At 43.0% G+C, this 15736-nt stretch overlaps 1 pseudogene; it reads right to left on the bottom strand.

The window, feature by feature from the left end:
- Positions 1–6922, bottom strand: part of LOC115502103 — a 118159-nt pseudogene extending 111237 nt beyond the window's left edge.
- Between the last annotated feature and the right edge of the window lie 8814 nt (positions 6923–15736).

The following is a 15736-nucleotide window of genomic DNA, read 5'->3' as shown; positions in this document are numbered from 1 at the left end:
CCAATTTTCCATCTGGAATGTGTTACATTAGTGTTCCTTGGTTATAAGTAATGGGAATGTACTCTGTCTAACAAGCAGAAAAAGAATTTGTTACTGACACATTGTCATTGAAAAGCTGAAGACATAGGTTGAGAAGGTGAAAAAGTAAGGCACTGAGGTGGCAAGAAAGCTGGACCATCTCTCCAGTCAAGGCAAATGAGCACCAACTTTTGTATCACTCAGCTTAACATGGAAGATTGAGGGGAGAACATCTGATTGGCTAAGCCTAAGAAGCAGAAACCAGGGCACTTTTATTGATAGTCCCATCAGACTGTGTACAATGGGAGAGGTGGTTTCCCTCAAACAGAATAGGATGTCATTGTCTAAAGAAGAAGGAACACATCTAGGAAGGCAGGCAAAGTCAACACAAGTCTGGTAAAATTGGGAGGGATTTGGACACTAGGCCACCCAAAGAGTGGCTAGAGGAGTTGAAGCCCATTAGCCTAGAGACAAGAAGATTTGGTATTGGAATTCAGCTTTGAATTCTTGAAGAGTGCTTGAAAAAAATATTTTTTCTCCTTCCTTATAATGCTGTCATGGAGGTAGGGTTATTATCCCCATTTTATTGATGAGGAGACTAATAATCACAAAAATTGAGTAGTTTGCACAAAGTCACATTATAAGAGGGCAAAGCTGGTTCAAACCCAAATTTTTTTGACTCTCAAACCCATGCTGAATGCTTCTTTTTGACTCATTGAGGACAGATTAAAAGGAGTGGATAGAATAGATAGAAAAATCAGGCAAAACTTGGGTAAATATCAGGGAGAACTTCTCTTGTGTTGTTATTGTTTTAAACAGAGTTTTCTAGCAGTGTTCTTTAGAAATAGTGATCTTACTGGGATGGATAATTGCCATTTTTGTTTCTCAGTTCTATCCTTTCCTTCTTTTGGTAATCATGGGCCAGTTTTACTTTGCAGATGTCTTCAGGAATCTCCTTGCTGGGTGGGCATTTGAGTTTGTATCCCTCATGGGGGTTTACAGTAGCTAATGTTTTTAAGCACTTATTTTCCAGGCACTACTTCTGAGTTTTTTCATCAGTCAACTCATATAATACTTGCACCATTTTTATGAGATAGAAACAATTTTTATTCCACTTTTACAGAGGAGGAACCTGAGACAGAACATGTCCAAATTTACACATGCGGTACACAATAGAGCGGGAATCTGAACCAGGTAGTCTGCTTCTGAGTCTGCATTACCTCAGTTATGGTGGCACAGAACTTAAACTGACAGGTAAGCCAATCCACCCTTGTAGCCGACATTTTGGAAGAGCAGAGAGGTCACATGCCAGCATAAAATGGCATGTAAGCAACTAGAAGATGGAGCGGATGTTTGAGGAGAGGAGGTATGAGAGAGAAGCACAGCTTTGGACACTGGCCACCCAGTGCCAGGCCCCATGTGGCCCAGCTGTCCTCTGTTTCCTGTCCTTGGCCAGTCATATCCTTCCCAGTTCCCCATTACCTGAGCTAGTTTGAATGAACATGTTTCTCATCTCTGCTTTCCCTACTGACAACTCTTCCACAATGTACACTTCTGCCCAGGGGAGTCAACAGTGTCTTCTCTGCACTCAAGTCTAGAGCAAACCAACAAGAGGGTAGGAAACAAGGCACCCCAAGATTCCTGGAAACTCCACAAGGGAGAATCATAGAATGTTTTAAGCATCTTTGACTGTGAAACAGCTCTCAAAATATCCCCTTGGCAATGGCATTTTTGTTTGGTGAAAATTTACAGGTACTTACCATGTTTTTGAAAAATCAAGGCCTTGCTTCTACCCATACGCTTGGTAGAGAAAGCAAGGTCACTAACCCCCACCTGCCTCCAGACAGAGCAAGCCCCAGACTACTTGCTGGGAGCCCAGCCAAGTGCCATCTGAGGTATTGTGGGATTGTCCATGCTGCTGTCCCATCCCAAGGCAGTTTGAGAATGTAGCCAATTGACTCCTCTCCCCAGCACACTCTGTTCAACAGAAGAAAAAGTCTTTGTGTCTCTCTCATAACTTGATCCTCTGACCTGTGACATAGGATCCTTGTGGACCTGGGAGGAAGGTGGTTTCCATGACACAGAAGGTCAGAGAGAAAAGATTTCTCATAGTCTGCTCCTTTGAAAGAAGGATCCAAGTTCAGCATCTCAATCTGGTGGAAGTTAAGAGGCTTGCCTGCTAGGAAGACTTACTTAGGTTTATGGTCAGTGCATTTTGGAAATGCCCATTAGTGTTGCAAACCAGTAAAGAATACAGGGGGTCGCTGGCACCTAATGGTTGCCTTTGTGCAAGAATAATCCTGTGAACTATTTGAGTGGACTAGAATGGGTTCTGTGTCTCTATGCTAAGCCCAAGAGTGCTAAAGAGATTTCTTTCCCCAGCATCTTCCCAAGGTAGATCTTTTCTTATGCCAGGGGCTCAGAAAGACTCCAGAGAAGCTGCCGTAGAATCGCAGCTTCTGCCACAAGAAAAACAACTACCTGCCAGGCCCTGTGCCATGCTCTTACCTACGCCATCTCTCTAAATCCTCAGCCCAGCCCTAAGAGGTAGAACTGTTGTTACCCTGTCTCACAGATGTGGAAAATGAGGCTCAAAAAACTTGATTTATTGCCCCAGAAGTAGAGCTGGAACTTGAGGTGGTGAGTCTAACCCCAAAGAGATGGAACCTGCCCCCAATCTTCATTTTGGAGAATTTACTTTCCTTTCCTGGTTCACTGATTCCCTTCCTCTTGGCTCTTCCTTCTGCTTGTGCTCCTAACAATTCCAGCCACACCCTGCTACATGTACCCTGAGCCACCTCCCACCTCTTTATCCCACAACCCCATTGTCACTGGGTGGCCCAAGCAAGAAACTAGAGCAAAACAGTTCAGGCCCTTGAAGACCCTCAGTTTTGTCACATCCCTTCTCTCCTGCCTGAGCCACTGACTACAGTTCCCTCTCCTCATCTGCTTTGTAACACCCCTGGATAGAATTCTGGATTCTTGACTCATCCATCCATCCATCCACTCATTCAGTTGAACAAATATTGAGCACCTTTAATGGATCAGGCACTGTTCCATGTCTTGGAAACACAAAAACACATAGACTAGAGTCCCTGCCTTCTTTAACACAATTTTGGGTGGCAGACCATGGACAAGACTACAAATAAATGAAAAAGATAAATAAGCAAGACTATGGCAAGTGTCTTCACGGACAGTCCCAGCAGGAGGACATGGAGGAGGTAAGGGCAACTTTAGACAGCAAGCTGGGCTACATCTTTCTGTGGGATGACTTGGTTTCAGGGGGCTGAATGGACTTCTGGCGCCACATTAATGGGGCCCAAGTATGGTATGAGTTTCCTGGGTGCTTCTGCCCTGCAGATACTTCTTTCTCCCCTAGGCCTGTCAGTCAGGAATCCTTAGGAAGGGAGTTAGCAGCCAAGCTTAGTAAAACCTAGTGGAATAGGCAAGGCTGCTAATTTAGCTCCATCTGTTCCTGCCCAGGATGGAGTGCTGGCTCATTCTACCCTTCCTGAGGGACCTTACTCTCTGGTTCCAGGAATTGTCCTTGGCACCTGCCTACCAGGTCTGTTGTCAATGAAGCAAAAGATTAGCCTCCAACTTCATTGTGTCACCTGTCCAAGTGAGCCTCATACCTCTCCTTCCCCCGAGATTCATCTATGTGTTTCTTTCTTTTTTTTTTTTTACTGTATATTTGTTTTTGAAAGACAGTGAGAGAGAAAGAGCAGGGGAGGGACAGAGAGAGGGGACAGAGGATCTGCAGCAGGCTCTACACTGACAGCAAAGAGCCTAACACAGACTCGAACACACAAACCATGAGATCATGACCTGAGTGGAAGTCAAGAGTTGGACGTTTAACTGAGCCACTCATCTTTTGTTTCCAGGCCTCATTTTGTAACTGTCTCTGCTGACCTTTTACTAGGATGTATTTGTGAGCACATTTTGTTTATCCCCTGGGGCCCTGGGATCCAAAGGGATTTGGGGGTGGCTCTGTCACAGAGGGAAGTTCTCTGGGGTTCTTGTTGCTTTTACCTTTTTTGGAAACCTGTGAAATAATAAGAAATGAATACAGGCATACTTTGGAGATATTGTGGGTTCAGTTCCAGATACCACAGTAAAGTAAATATCACAATAAAGTAAGCCAAATGAATTTTTTGGTTTCCCAGCTCACATAAAAGTTACATTTACACTATATAGTAGCCTATTAAGTGTGCAATAGCATTATGTCTAAAATAACAATATATATTCTTGAATTCAAGAATACTTTATATAAAGCACTTATATAACTCAACACCAAAATATCAATCTGATTAAAAAATGGGCAAAGGATATGAATAGACATTTTTTCCAAAGAAGGCATGCAGATGGTCAACAGACACATGAGAAGATGCTCAACATCACTAATCACCAGGGAAATGATCATAAAAACCACAATGACATATCACCTTACACCTGTCAGAATGGCTAAACTGAAAGAGACAAGAAATAAAAAGTGTTGACAAGAATGTAGAGAAAAAGGAACACTTGTGCTCTATTGGTGAGAATGTAAATTGGTGAAATCACTGGGGAGAACAGTATGGAGGTTCATCAATAATAAAAATTAGAAATACTATATGATCCAAAAATTTCACTACTGGGTATTTACCCAAAGAAAATAAAAACACTTTCAGCAAGTTGTAATTATTTTTCTGGTAGATTTTGCCTCGGTGTTGATGGCTGCTGACTGATCAGGGTGGTGGCTACTGAAGGTTGAGGTGACTGTGATAACTTCTTAAAAGAAGACAAGAATGAAGTTTGCCACATTGTTTAACTCTTCCTTTCACAAATGATTTCTCTGTAACCTGTGATGCTGATTGGTAGCATTTTACCCACAGTAGAACTTCTTTCAGAGTTGGAGTCAATTCTCTCAAACTCTGGTGCTGCTTTATCAATTAAGTTTATGTAGTATTCTGAATCCTCTGTTGTCTTTTCAACAATCAATATTCACAGGATCTTTGCCAGGAGTAGATGCTATCTCAAGAAACTACTTTCTTGCTCATTTAAGAAGCAACTTCTCATCCATTAAAGATTGATCATGAAATTTCAGTGATTCAGTCCCACCTCTGAACTCCACTTTTTTTCTTTAATGTTTATTTATTCTTGAGGAAGAGAGAGAGAAAGAGAGATGGAGTGTGAGTGGGTGAGGGTCAGAGAGAGAGAGAGAGAGAGAGAGAGAGAGAGAGAGGGAGACACAGAATCCAAAGCAGGCTCCAGGCTCTGAGCTGTCAGCACAGAGCCTGACGCGGGGCTCAAACTCACGAACCGCATGAGATCATGGCCTGAGCCAAAGTCAGACGCTTAACCGACTGAGCCACCCAGGTGACCCTGAGCTCCACTTCTGATTCTAGTTCTCTCGCTGTTTCCACCACATCTGCAGATACTTCCTCCCCTGAAGTCTTGAACCCCTCAAAGTTATCTGTGAGGGTTGGAATCAACTGCTTCCAAACACCTGTTAATGTTGATATTTTGACCGCTTCCCATGAATCATGAATGCTCTTGATGGCATTTAGAATGGTGAATCTTTTCCAGAAGGTTTTCAACATACTTTGCCCAGACCCATCAGAGGAATCACTATCTATGGCCTCTATAGCCTTAAGAAATGTATTTCTTTTTTTTTTAACATTTATTTATTATTGAGAGACAGAGAGACACAGAGTATGAGCAAGGGAGGGACAGAGAGAGTAGGAGAGACACAGAATCTGAAGCAGGCACCAGGCTCTGAGCTGTCAGCAGAGAACCCGATGCGGGGCTCGAACTCACAAACTGTGAGATCATGACCTGAGCTGAAGTTGGACGCTTGACTGAGCCACCCAGGTGCCCCTGTATTCCTTAAATAATAAGGCTTGGAAGTTGAAATTACTCTTTGATCCATGGGCTGCAGAACGGATGTTGTGTTAGCAGACATGAAAACAACATTAATTTCATTGTCCGTCTCCACCAAAGCTCTTGGATGACCAGATGCATGGTCAAAGAGCAGTTATATTTGAAAAGGAATCATTTTTTCTGAACATCAGTTCTCAACAGAGGGCTTAAAATATTCAGTAAACCATGTTGTAAACAGATGTGCTGTCATCCAGGCTTTGTTGTTCCATTTATACAGTACAGGCAGAATAGATTCAGCATAATTCTTAAGGGCCCTAGGATTTTTGAAATGATAAATGAGCACTGACTTCAACTTATAGTCACCAGCTGCATTAGCTTCTAACAAGAGAGTCAGCCTGTCTTTGAAGCTTTAAAGCCAGGCATTGACTTATCCTCTCTAGCTATGAAAGTTCTAGATGGCATCTTCTTCCAATAGAAGGCTGTTTTGTCTACATTGAAAACCTGTTGTTTACTGTACCCACCTTCATTAATTATCTTAGATCTTCTGGACAACTTGCTACAGCTTCTATATTAGCACTTGCTGCTTCACCTTGTCCTTTGATATTATGGAGAAGGCCTCTTTCCTTAAACCATATGAACCAGCCTCTTCTAGCTTCTAACATTTCTTTTGCAGCTTCCTCACCTCTCTCAGCCTTCACAGAATTGAAGAGAGTCAGGGTTTTGCTCTGGATTAGACTTTGGCTTCAGGGAATGTTGTAACTTGTTTGATCTTCTATCCAGACCAAGAAAACTTACCTCATATCAGCAATACAGCTGTTTCTCTTTCTGATCATTCATGCGTCCACTGGGGTAGCACTTTTCATTTCCTCCAAGAACTTTTCCTTTGCATTCATTTACAATTTGGCTAACTGGACAAGAGGCCCAGGTTTCAGCCTGTCTGGGCTTTAGACACACCTCCCTCACTAAGCTTAATCATTTTTAATTTTAGACTTAAAGTGAGAGACATGTGACTTTTCCTTTCATTTGAACACTTAGATGCCATTGTAGGGTTATTAAATTGGCCTAATTTCAATGATATTGTGTTTGGGAACAGGGAGCCCCAGGGACAGGGAGAGATACAGGAATGGTCAGCTGGTAGATCAGTCAGAACACACACAAAATTCATTGCTTAAATTCATGGTCTTACATGGTTGTCCCAAAACAATTACAATAGTAACATCAAAGATCACTGACCACAGATCACCATAGCAAATATAATAACAATAAAAACGTTTGGAATATTGTGACAATTACCAAAATGTGACACAGAGACATTAGGTGAGCAAATGCTGTTGGAAAAATGGTGCTGATAGACTTGCACAATGCCACAAAGCTTCCATTAGTAAAAAATGCAGTATTTCCAAAGAGCGATAAAGTGAGGCCAATAAAATGAGATATGCGTATATATTGGCCTCTGTCCCCAGTTTCTGACACAGGACTCCTAAACCCTTGCAAAGAGAGATGTTAGGAAAATCTTTTGTTCTTACATTTAGTCTTTGGCTCCAGTTCCTGACACAGAGCTCCTAAATCCCTTGGAACTTCCTGAGTGATAAGAGTGTCATTTGTTCTAATAGGTGACTCTTGTTGAACTCCTGGATGTAAGGGGTCAGAGGTAAGCCATGATTAGAAGCTTGAAATGTTCAATCTTCCCTCACACACCCCATGCCCAATTCTCCAGTGAGGACAGAGGAAAGGAGGGCTGGAAACAGAGTTAATGATCAATCATGCCTGCATGTTGAAGCCTCCATAAAAATCCCAACAGTATGGGGTTCAGAGAGCTCATGTGTTGGTGAACCATTTTCCTGCCTGGAGGGTGATGTACCTCAACTCTACAGAAATGAAAGCTCCCATGCTCAGGACCCTCCTAGACTTTGCCCTATATATCTCTTCATCTGGTTGTTCAGCTATGTCCTTTATCATACCCTTTGTTATATTATAAACTGGCAAATGTGTTTCCTTGAGTTCTGTGAGTTGTTCTAGTAAATAATTGAATCCAAGGTGAGGGGGTTGGTTTATGGGACTTTGAATTAGTAGCCAAATTGGACAGAAGCTGTGGGTAATCTAGGGACATACCACTGGTCATTTGCATCTGAAGTCAGGGGCATCCTTGTGGGACTGAATCCTTAGCCCGTAGGGTCTGCTCTGCACGAACTTCAGTTAATGTCTGAATTGAATTGAATTGTATTGTAGGATACTCAGCTGGTGACAATTGCTTAGTGGGGGACCCCCACCCCCACCCCGCACTGCCAACTGGTGACCAGAAGTGTCAGAAATGAAGTGTTCTGTATGAGTAGTAAAGGTGAGACACAGGGGAGAAATGAATTCTCCTTTACAGAAACTTCCCCACCTTCCACAAAATGTTCTTCACTCTGTGGGTCCAAGTTAATGGATGCTGCCGTCTCCCATCCCTCCAACCCCACTCCAGTTAGGACAATCAGACTGATGTTGCCCAGTAAGATTGTACTCAGGGGTTTGAATGTGTGAAACCATGAGCTAAAAACATCGATTTATCTGCAAAAGCCCAAACTGTATCCAACCAAGTCAGATTTTTTTTCTCTTTATAGATTTATGTACTGTGCCAAGGTAATTTTATTCTTTCTAACATCAGGAAAAGACCCTAATACCCATTGAGCCAGTTTGAACTTAAAATGAACTTAAAATTGTCTGAGGCTTTTGGATCAGATTCTCAAAATACTCTCTGAAATGAATCCAAACAACCACTGCCGCTGGGCTGCCCAGACTGGTTTACTAGCGTCATTGCTGATCCTGTGCCCTTTGCCTGCTGCCTGTGCGTTTTGCAAGTGTTGCTTTGCAAGGCTTTCCAAGGAACAGTGAGGGGCTGGATCGTCATAGCACCAATCCTAAGCTGGTCTGCACTGGAGAATGTCATAGGTCGAGACCCTTGGACACCCTATGCCACCTTCTTCATGTTACAGTTGGGGCCAGGAGGTCCAGAGAAGTCAGGGCCATCCTGTCTTCTGTACCTCAGACTGGTGCATTTGTTGGGTCCTCTTCCATCCCAGTGGTTCTCAACCTCAGCTACACATCAGAATCATCCAGAAGCAAAGAACCCTTCTGACCAGAGAGGATATTTGTTGCCCCAGCCCAACCCAGAAGAGGCTACACCTCCCACTGAACCCGGCCAAGCCAAGAGCTGGGTGTGAGGTGGGCTCAGCAGGTCTGTTAAGCCCAGAACTGCACATGGTGAACCTGGGCTGCCTCCAGTTCCTCCCATCCCAAATACCAATTCCATTTCCCCAACTATAACATGAAGGTCTTGGTCTAAGTTACTGTAGCAGCTGCACAGTTCTTTGATTACTAGAAAAGCCAGTAATTTTACTGGAAAGGCCAGTAAAGTTATGTGAGTTCAGGTTCCTCAACTGTCTTATTCCTTTGGTATCTCCAGTGCCTACACAGTATCTGGCACATAGTGGCACACAATAAATATTTGTGGAAGAGTAAACGAGTGAGTGAATGAATGAATGAATGAATGAGTACACAATACATACATAAGAACAACAATTCCCCAGACATAAGAACACCTGGACTAGATTCTCCTCCCTGCTTTGTAGGTTCTTATATAGATATGAATTTGTGTATTTAGGAAGGAGCTGGTGTAATACTGCTTAAAGTCAGATTCTGATTCGACTATATTCTAACCATTTGATCTTGTAGGTTATTTCGCTTGCCTGAGTTTCAGTTTCTGTATGTGTAAAATGGGAAAATAGTCCCTATATCACAGTGTGTGAAAAACCCTTGGCACAGTGCCTGACACATGGCAGACACTCACACGTTAGCTATTGTCAGTATTAATAGGAAGCTTTGTTTCCATGTATGCCTATCTATACCTGTATCTATTTTTATACTCATTTAACAGCCATAAAGTTCAGGGTTAAATAATTATTGTGTTTATCCTACAAATACTACTGACTGTCTTTGGCCCCCTTTATAGCTCTGACTCTTTGCCCAGCTTATTTTCAACTCTTAAAGAGTTACAGTCCATGTGTTAAGTGTTACATTTACACTTTCTTCTTGGTTACCAGAGTTACAGCTTATCAACACAGTTTAAATTCTCCACGCCTGTTTTCTATCACTTGTCTCCCGGAACCATCCACTTGGCAAAGCTCTTGGTTCCTTCTCAGTATTTTTTTTTTCCCAGTCACCTGATATTATGCCTGTCTCTTCTACTGTTTTTTTTTTTTTTTCTCCTCAGCTTCTCCTCCTTCTTTGGCAGGGATAGCAAATGGTTTTCATTGCTTGTGCCAGCTCAGATAGCCTGGAGAGCTACATTAAGTCTTCTAAGGCCATGTCTGGGGTTGGTGGGGCAGAGCATCATGATTGATTGGCAATGCCTGCCACTGATGTGAGAGAGGAAGGAAGGGCTATGTGTGGTAGCCATTTACCATTCTTATTTGGGCAAAGGAAACACTGTGACATCTTTTTGCAGCTTTACTATAAATCTTCAAACAAAATCAAACGTAGGCTAAAAAACAAAGTTAAATCATCTAATACAGTATACCACAATTTGGCCAGGTGGTAAAAAATGATTTCTTCTCACTCTCTCTCTTAGCCAGAGGGAACATCTATATCCCCCTGTCTTTGGGGAACTGGGAGGCCTTGGTAAAAATGTTCTTCCTTCTCTCTAGAAAGCACAGGCTACAATAGACAGATTGCTTCAGAAGTAATATTAAATTTGCTGAGTAAACTCTGAGATCTGTTTGGTTAAAAGGAGAGCTAGGCTTTCTAAGAGATTGTAAGTGAGGGCTATGTGGTAGGGAAGGTATCACTGGCCTAGGACCAATCCTGAGTGACGTGCTTTCTTACCTCCTCAAAGGCCTGAATAAAGTCACCTAGCTTTGTCTCCATACTTCAAGAAGAGGAGGTATCCAGGGAGGGGCTAACTTGTGAGCAGAGGGCTTGGAAGCATCCATGACTGGTACTGGGTCCTTCTGATGAGACATGGATAAAGCCCCCACCTGGCTCTGTATACCCTGCCCCACTGTGGACCCATGACCAAGTCTTAAGATTCCCTCCTTGGCACCTTTTGGGATGAGCACTGGGTGTTGTTTGGAAACCAATTTGACAATAAACTTCATATATTGAAAAAATAAAAAAAATAAAAAAATAAAGATTCCCTCCTTGCTCAGAAACCTCTCCTCTGTGAGAAGACATAAAGCCAGCATGGCCACTGACCCCATCTGTCTGACCATTCTTCTTTTGGCTACTACCCTGGGCTCTTCTGTCAACAGTGACTACCTTGTTTGTGACCGCAGCAGCAGCATCCTTTATAGCCTGCAAGGCCTTGGGCAAACTTCCCAACTGTTCTGTATCTCGGTGTCCTCATCTATAAGATGGCAATTACACTAAGAGCATCTACTTTGTAGGGGTGTTTTAAAGATTAGAGGGGTTAACACATGTGAAGCTGTTAGAACAGTATTTGGCACATGATAAATGCTTCCAATGATAACTATTATTATCATTAGAAGTGCTTTTCCTTTTGTCCTATGTGACCCTAACCACACTATGAGGTCAACTGGGCCTCCAGGGTTAGAATCCTCTTCATAGGAGGCAACAGAAGTTCTGGAGGGGGAGGGTCTTTGTCCTAGAACACCCTGCAGGTCCAGGTGCTGAGCCAGAGCCCAGTTCTTTTGAGTCCATTTCTGGAACTCTGGGTGAGGCCACCTGTGATTTTTAGGACTGACCCCAGACCACACTGGTGACTGATTCTGTTTTCCTTTGAATTTTTCACATACAAAGGATTCTATAAACAATCTGAGATTTTGATTATGTCAAAGTCAGATTGGACTATGTCACTCCATTTATAAATGTAGACATGTTGAGTATACACCTTGGTGTGACTATTAATCCGCATCCTTAAGAAAGAGAATGGGTGAAGACATTTCTTCTTTTATGCCTGTCACAGAACTGCTGCTGTTATTGGCTCTGAGACCATTCTAATTCCTTTGCACCATTGCCCAGTTTTCCTGTTGCGGAACCCCATCTATTATGGGGCAAGGGGCAGGGCTTTTAATCCTCACTCTTCTTGTTTCCAAGGAGAGGGGCTTCCACCACAGTAACTCTCTTGGCCTCCCCCTTATTCTTCATCCCTCCCCTGGGAGAAGGAGAGACTTACCTGTTTGGTACATTGAGGGAAGGGCACCCCCACTTCTCTCTCAGGGAATACATAGCTCTTTCTCTTCTAAGCCATGATTCTATAAGCTTAGGTGTCCATGATTCTTAGGACACCAAGGGGGGACACTTGCAGTTATCCAGTTCTGCCTGTGATAGGCTGGCTCTTTCTGGGATTTTAGTATTTAGAGGCCTGTTGTTGAACACTGAAGCAACATTCCATGTGCCTAGTTTTACCAGTAATAATTGTGATGTTTTGAGCTCTGTCTGCCTGACCCTGAATCCATCTCTCAAGTGTTCTGAACTCAGGCAGAGAAAAGAAGGAGTGTTGTTTATTAGGTCCCCTCCACTCCCCAAAACCTCTCAAACTCTCAGTCCTACTTCCCAAGCCTGAACTGCCATGTGCTGCTGGCGGTCAGTGAGCATATTCCCTATCCCTTTGGTCACACTGACTTGTTCAGGATGGGCACATGATCCAAGCTGACCCAATAAGATTCGTGGATAGTTGTGATTTCCACTGGAGTTATTTAGAGGAGCGTATAAACCAAGACTCATTGAGTGAGTTTTTTTCCCATCACAGAAGAGCCTGCCTGAATAGAATTGAAACCAAAGTAAGCAGAGTTGGAAGATGGAAGGGGACAGAGACCAAATGACAATGACCATAAATCTCCTCCCCTGCTTGAGCCAACATGAGCTGATCTTTGTTACTTGCAACCAGACAACCTTGGTTATGCAATACTTCCCTCTCTAACAGTTTGGCAGAAAAGCCCCTGAACTTGCTGATGGGACCCCCATCACACCCTGCTCCTGATATTGTCTATATTTACCATACACATCAAGTTCCACGGATACTTCTATGGCCCTAGATGTCCTACAGGGACAAGTTTGAACCCTATCTGTTAAGTGGATTCAGTGTACTTTCATGTAATAATCACAAAACTTAATGCAAATGTGGCCCCTTCAGCATATTTTACATGATTCTGGAGCCACTTATCATTTCTATTATTCTCTCAAAACACATCAGAAAGGTGCCTCACCACTCCCCTTGACCCATCACTAAACCTCACTGTGGGCCAGAGAAGAGAGGGCAGTGTCAGTCTGGCTCCGACTGTCATCATCTTCTGGGTTTTCTTTTTTTCTTTTTGAAGAAAACAGTCATGTCAGATACATGGCAAATATAAACCCGAGGATATGATGGAGGGAAGTCTTCACATTTGTATGGCCATGGTGTGGTTTCTGGAGGGGCCTCCTGAGATGGGTATTAACCTGGTCTTACAGATGAGAAACCGAGGCTCAGAGCTGTGTCATAACTTGTGCAGCACTCAGGACTGCCCATTTCCAAAGCCCAGGCTCTTGGCCATAGTGTCGCCTTCTGGGCACAGATTCTTGGTGCCCAGTGGGCAGAGAATACTTCCATCCTCCCAAGCTCTGGGGTCCATTTCTCCATAGGTCATGCCAGCAAGGAGTGAGTTCTCCATCTTCTGAACCTTGAGCATTCCCTGCCTTTATTGCTTCTTTGGTCTTAGCCTATACGGATTTGTAGCGAAGCACTTTTCTTCACCTCACCACCCAAAAGGTTGTGATAATATTGCTAAGAAGTCTCAAATTGGTGGGAGTGAAATCAGAACAGACTCAGTGCCAGTAGTAAGCAGGACTCATGCAGTTCACAAAGGTGACAAGGGCTTTTACGACTGGTGATGCATATGCATATGGTACCTGCTGGGTCTGAAGCCTCTCACCATCTCATACTCTATTTGGGACTGTGAAATGACAACAATTTTTTGGTGTGGGCAGCCATTTGGCACTATACACCAAACTTGAACGTACATACATGGCATATTTGCTAAGGCTGCCATAATAAAGTACCAACAACTGGGTGGTTTAAACAACAGAATTTTATTGTCTTACCTGTCTGGAGGTTGAAAGTGCAAGATCAGGGTGTTGGCAGAATTTGCTCCTTCTGAAAGTTGTGAGAGGGAATCTGCTCTGTGCCTCTCTCCTAGCCTCTTGTGGTGTGCAGGCAATCTTTGGCTTTGTGTGGCTTGCAGAGATACCAGCCCAATCTCTGACATCATCTTCACATGGCATAAGCCCTGTGGGCTTGTCTCTATGTCCCAATTTCCCCTTTATAAGGAATTTCAGCCCCATTGGATTAGGCCCCACCCTAATGACCTCATCTTAACTCCTTACACTCTCAATGACCCCATTTCCAAATAAATTCACATTTTGAGGTACTGAGGGTTAGGACTACAACATGAGAAACTGGGGTGTGGGACATATTTCAATCTGTAGCACCTAGAAATTTCACTTCTAGGAAGCCACCCTGCCAATCTACTTGCATGTGTTCACAAACAGGTATTTTATAAGATGGTTTGGTAAAAGCAATATTGGAATGGGCTGCATTGAAGAAGGAGGTAGATCCATATATGCTACTGTGAACTGATTTCCAAGGTATATTATTAAATAAAGAAGCATCTTATAAAAGGCAGTGTGCTCATAAAACAGAACATAACTTTGATTTTTGTAGATGTCCATAGAGATGATCAGAAGGATGCATGATCCAAACTGTTAACAGTGGTAGGCTCTGGGGAGAAGAGAGGGAGTAAGGGTGGACAAATGGCCATCTGGGGTTTCCTGGCACACTTCTGATCATTTGAAGCTTTTATAATGAGAATGCACTCATATATTACTTGAGTAATACACATAAAATTTGTTTCCTTTCCATACCCAGTGGTGAGACTGCACCCAAAGAATGTACTTCTTAAACCACATGGTCCCCAGAGGGTCTCCATGGCTCCATGGAGAAAGCAGTTCTCAGAGCCTGAGCAGGGTCGAGTCATTCTCTGCCTACTGGGCACTGACAGTCTGTGCCTGGAGGGCTGGGCAGCAGTATGGCCAAGAGCCTGGGCTTGGAGTTGGGCAGTCGTGAGTGCTGCACAAGTTATGACACAGCTCTAAGTCTTGGTTTCCCATCTGCAAGACCAGGTTAACACCCATCTCAAGGGGTCCCTTCTGAGGCCACACCCTGGCCAGTTGCTTATGTTAGTATTAGCTCACATTTCACTTATGGGCCAGAAAATATGCCTAAAATTTACCTGAAGCCCAGACCTCTGGCATTCCAAGCAGGCATTTGTGAACTCTTCAAGAAAAAGCAAGGCTCTTGATTTTTGGGCCCTAAGAAATGTGTATAATTTAGTAGGTGAGGAGAAGGGACTATAGGACTCTGACAGTGGCAGAAAACTCCTCCCACCTCCCCACATAGTCCTCTGCCTTCTCTATATTTAAAATTATTTTGCTCAGACTAAGTCTTCACTTATTTTCTCATTTTTTTCTTTTTTACTATTTATGTATGTGTATACAGTTGACCCTTGAACAACTGGCCTTGAACTGCATGAGTCCACTTATATACGGACTTTTTTTTTTAATAAATACAGGACAGTACTGTAAATGTATTTTACCTTCCTTATGATTATTTAAATAACATTTTCTTTTCTCTATCTTACATTTTTATAAGAATATGATGTATAAAACATGTAACATCCAAAATATGTGTTAATTGACTGTTTATGTTATCAGTAAGGCTTTTGGTGAACAATAGGTTCTTAGTAGTTAAGTTTTGGGGATTCAAAATTATACACAGATTTTGATTGTGCAGGAGGTCAGGGCTCTTAACTCTTACATTGTTCAG

The sequence above is a fragment of the Lynx canadensis genome, chromosome E2 (assembly GCF_007474595.2).
Source record: "Lynx canadensis isolate LIC74 chromosome E2, mLynCan4.pri.v2, whole genome shotgun sequence".
NCBI lineage: Eukaryota > Metazoa > Chordata > Mammalia > Carnivora > Felidae > Lynx > Lynx canadensis.
This window is presented reverse-complemented; position numbering and strand designations above follow the sequence as displayed.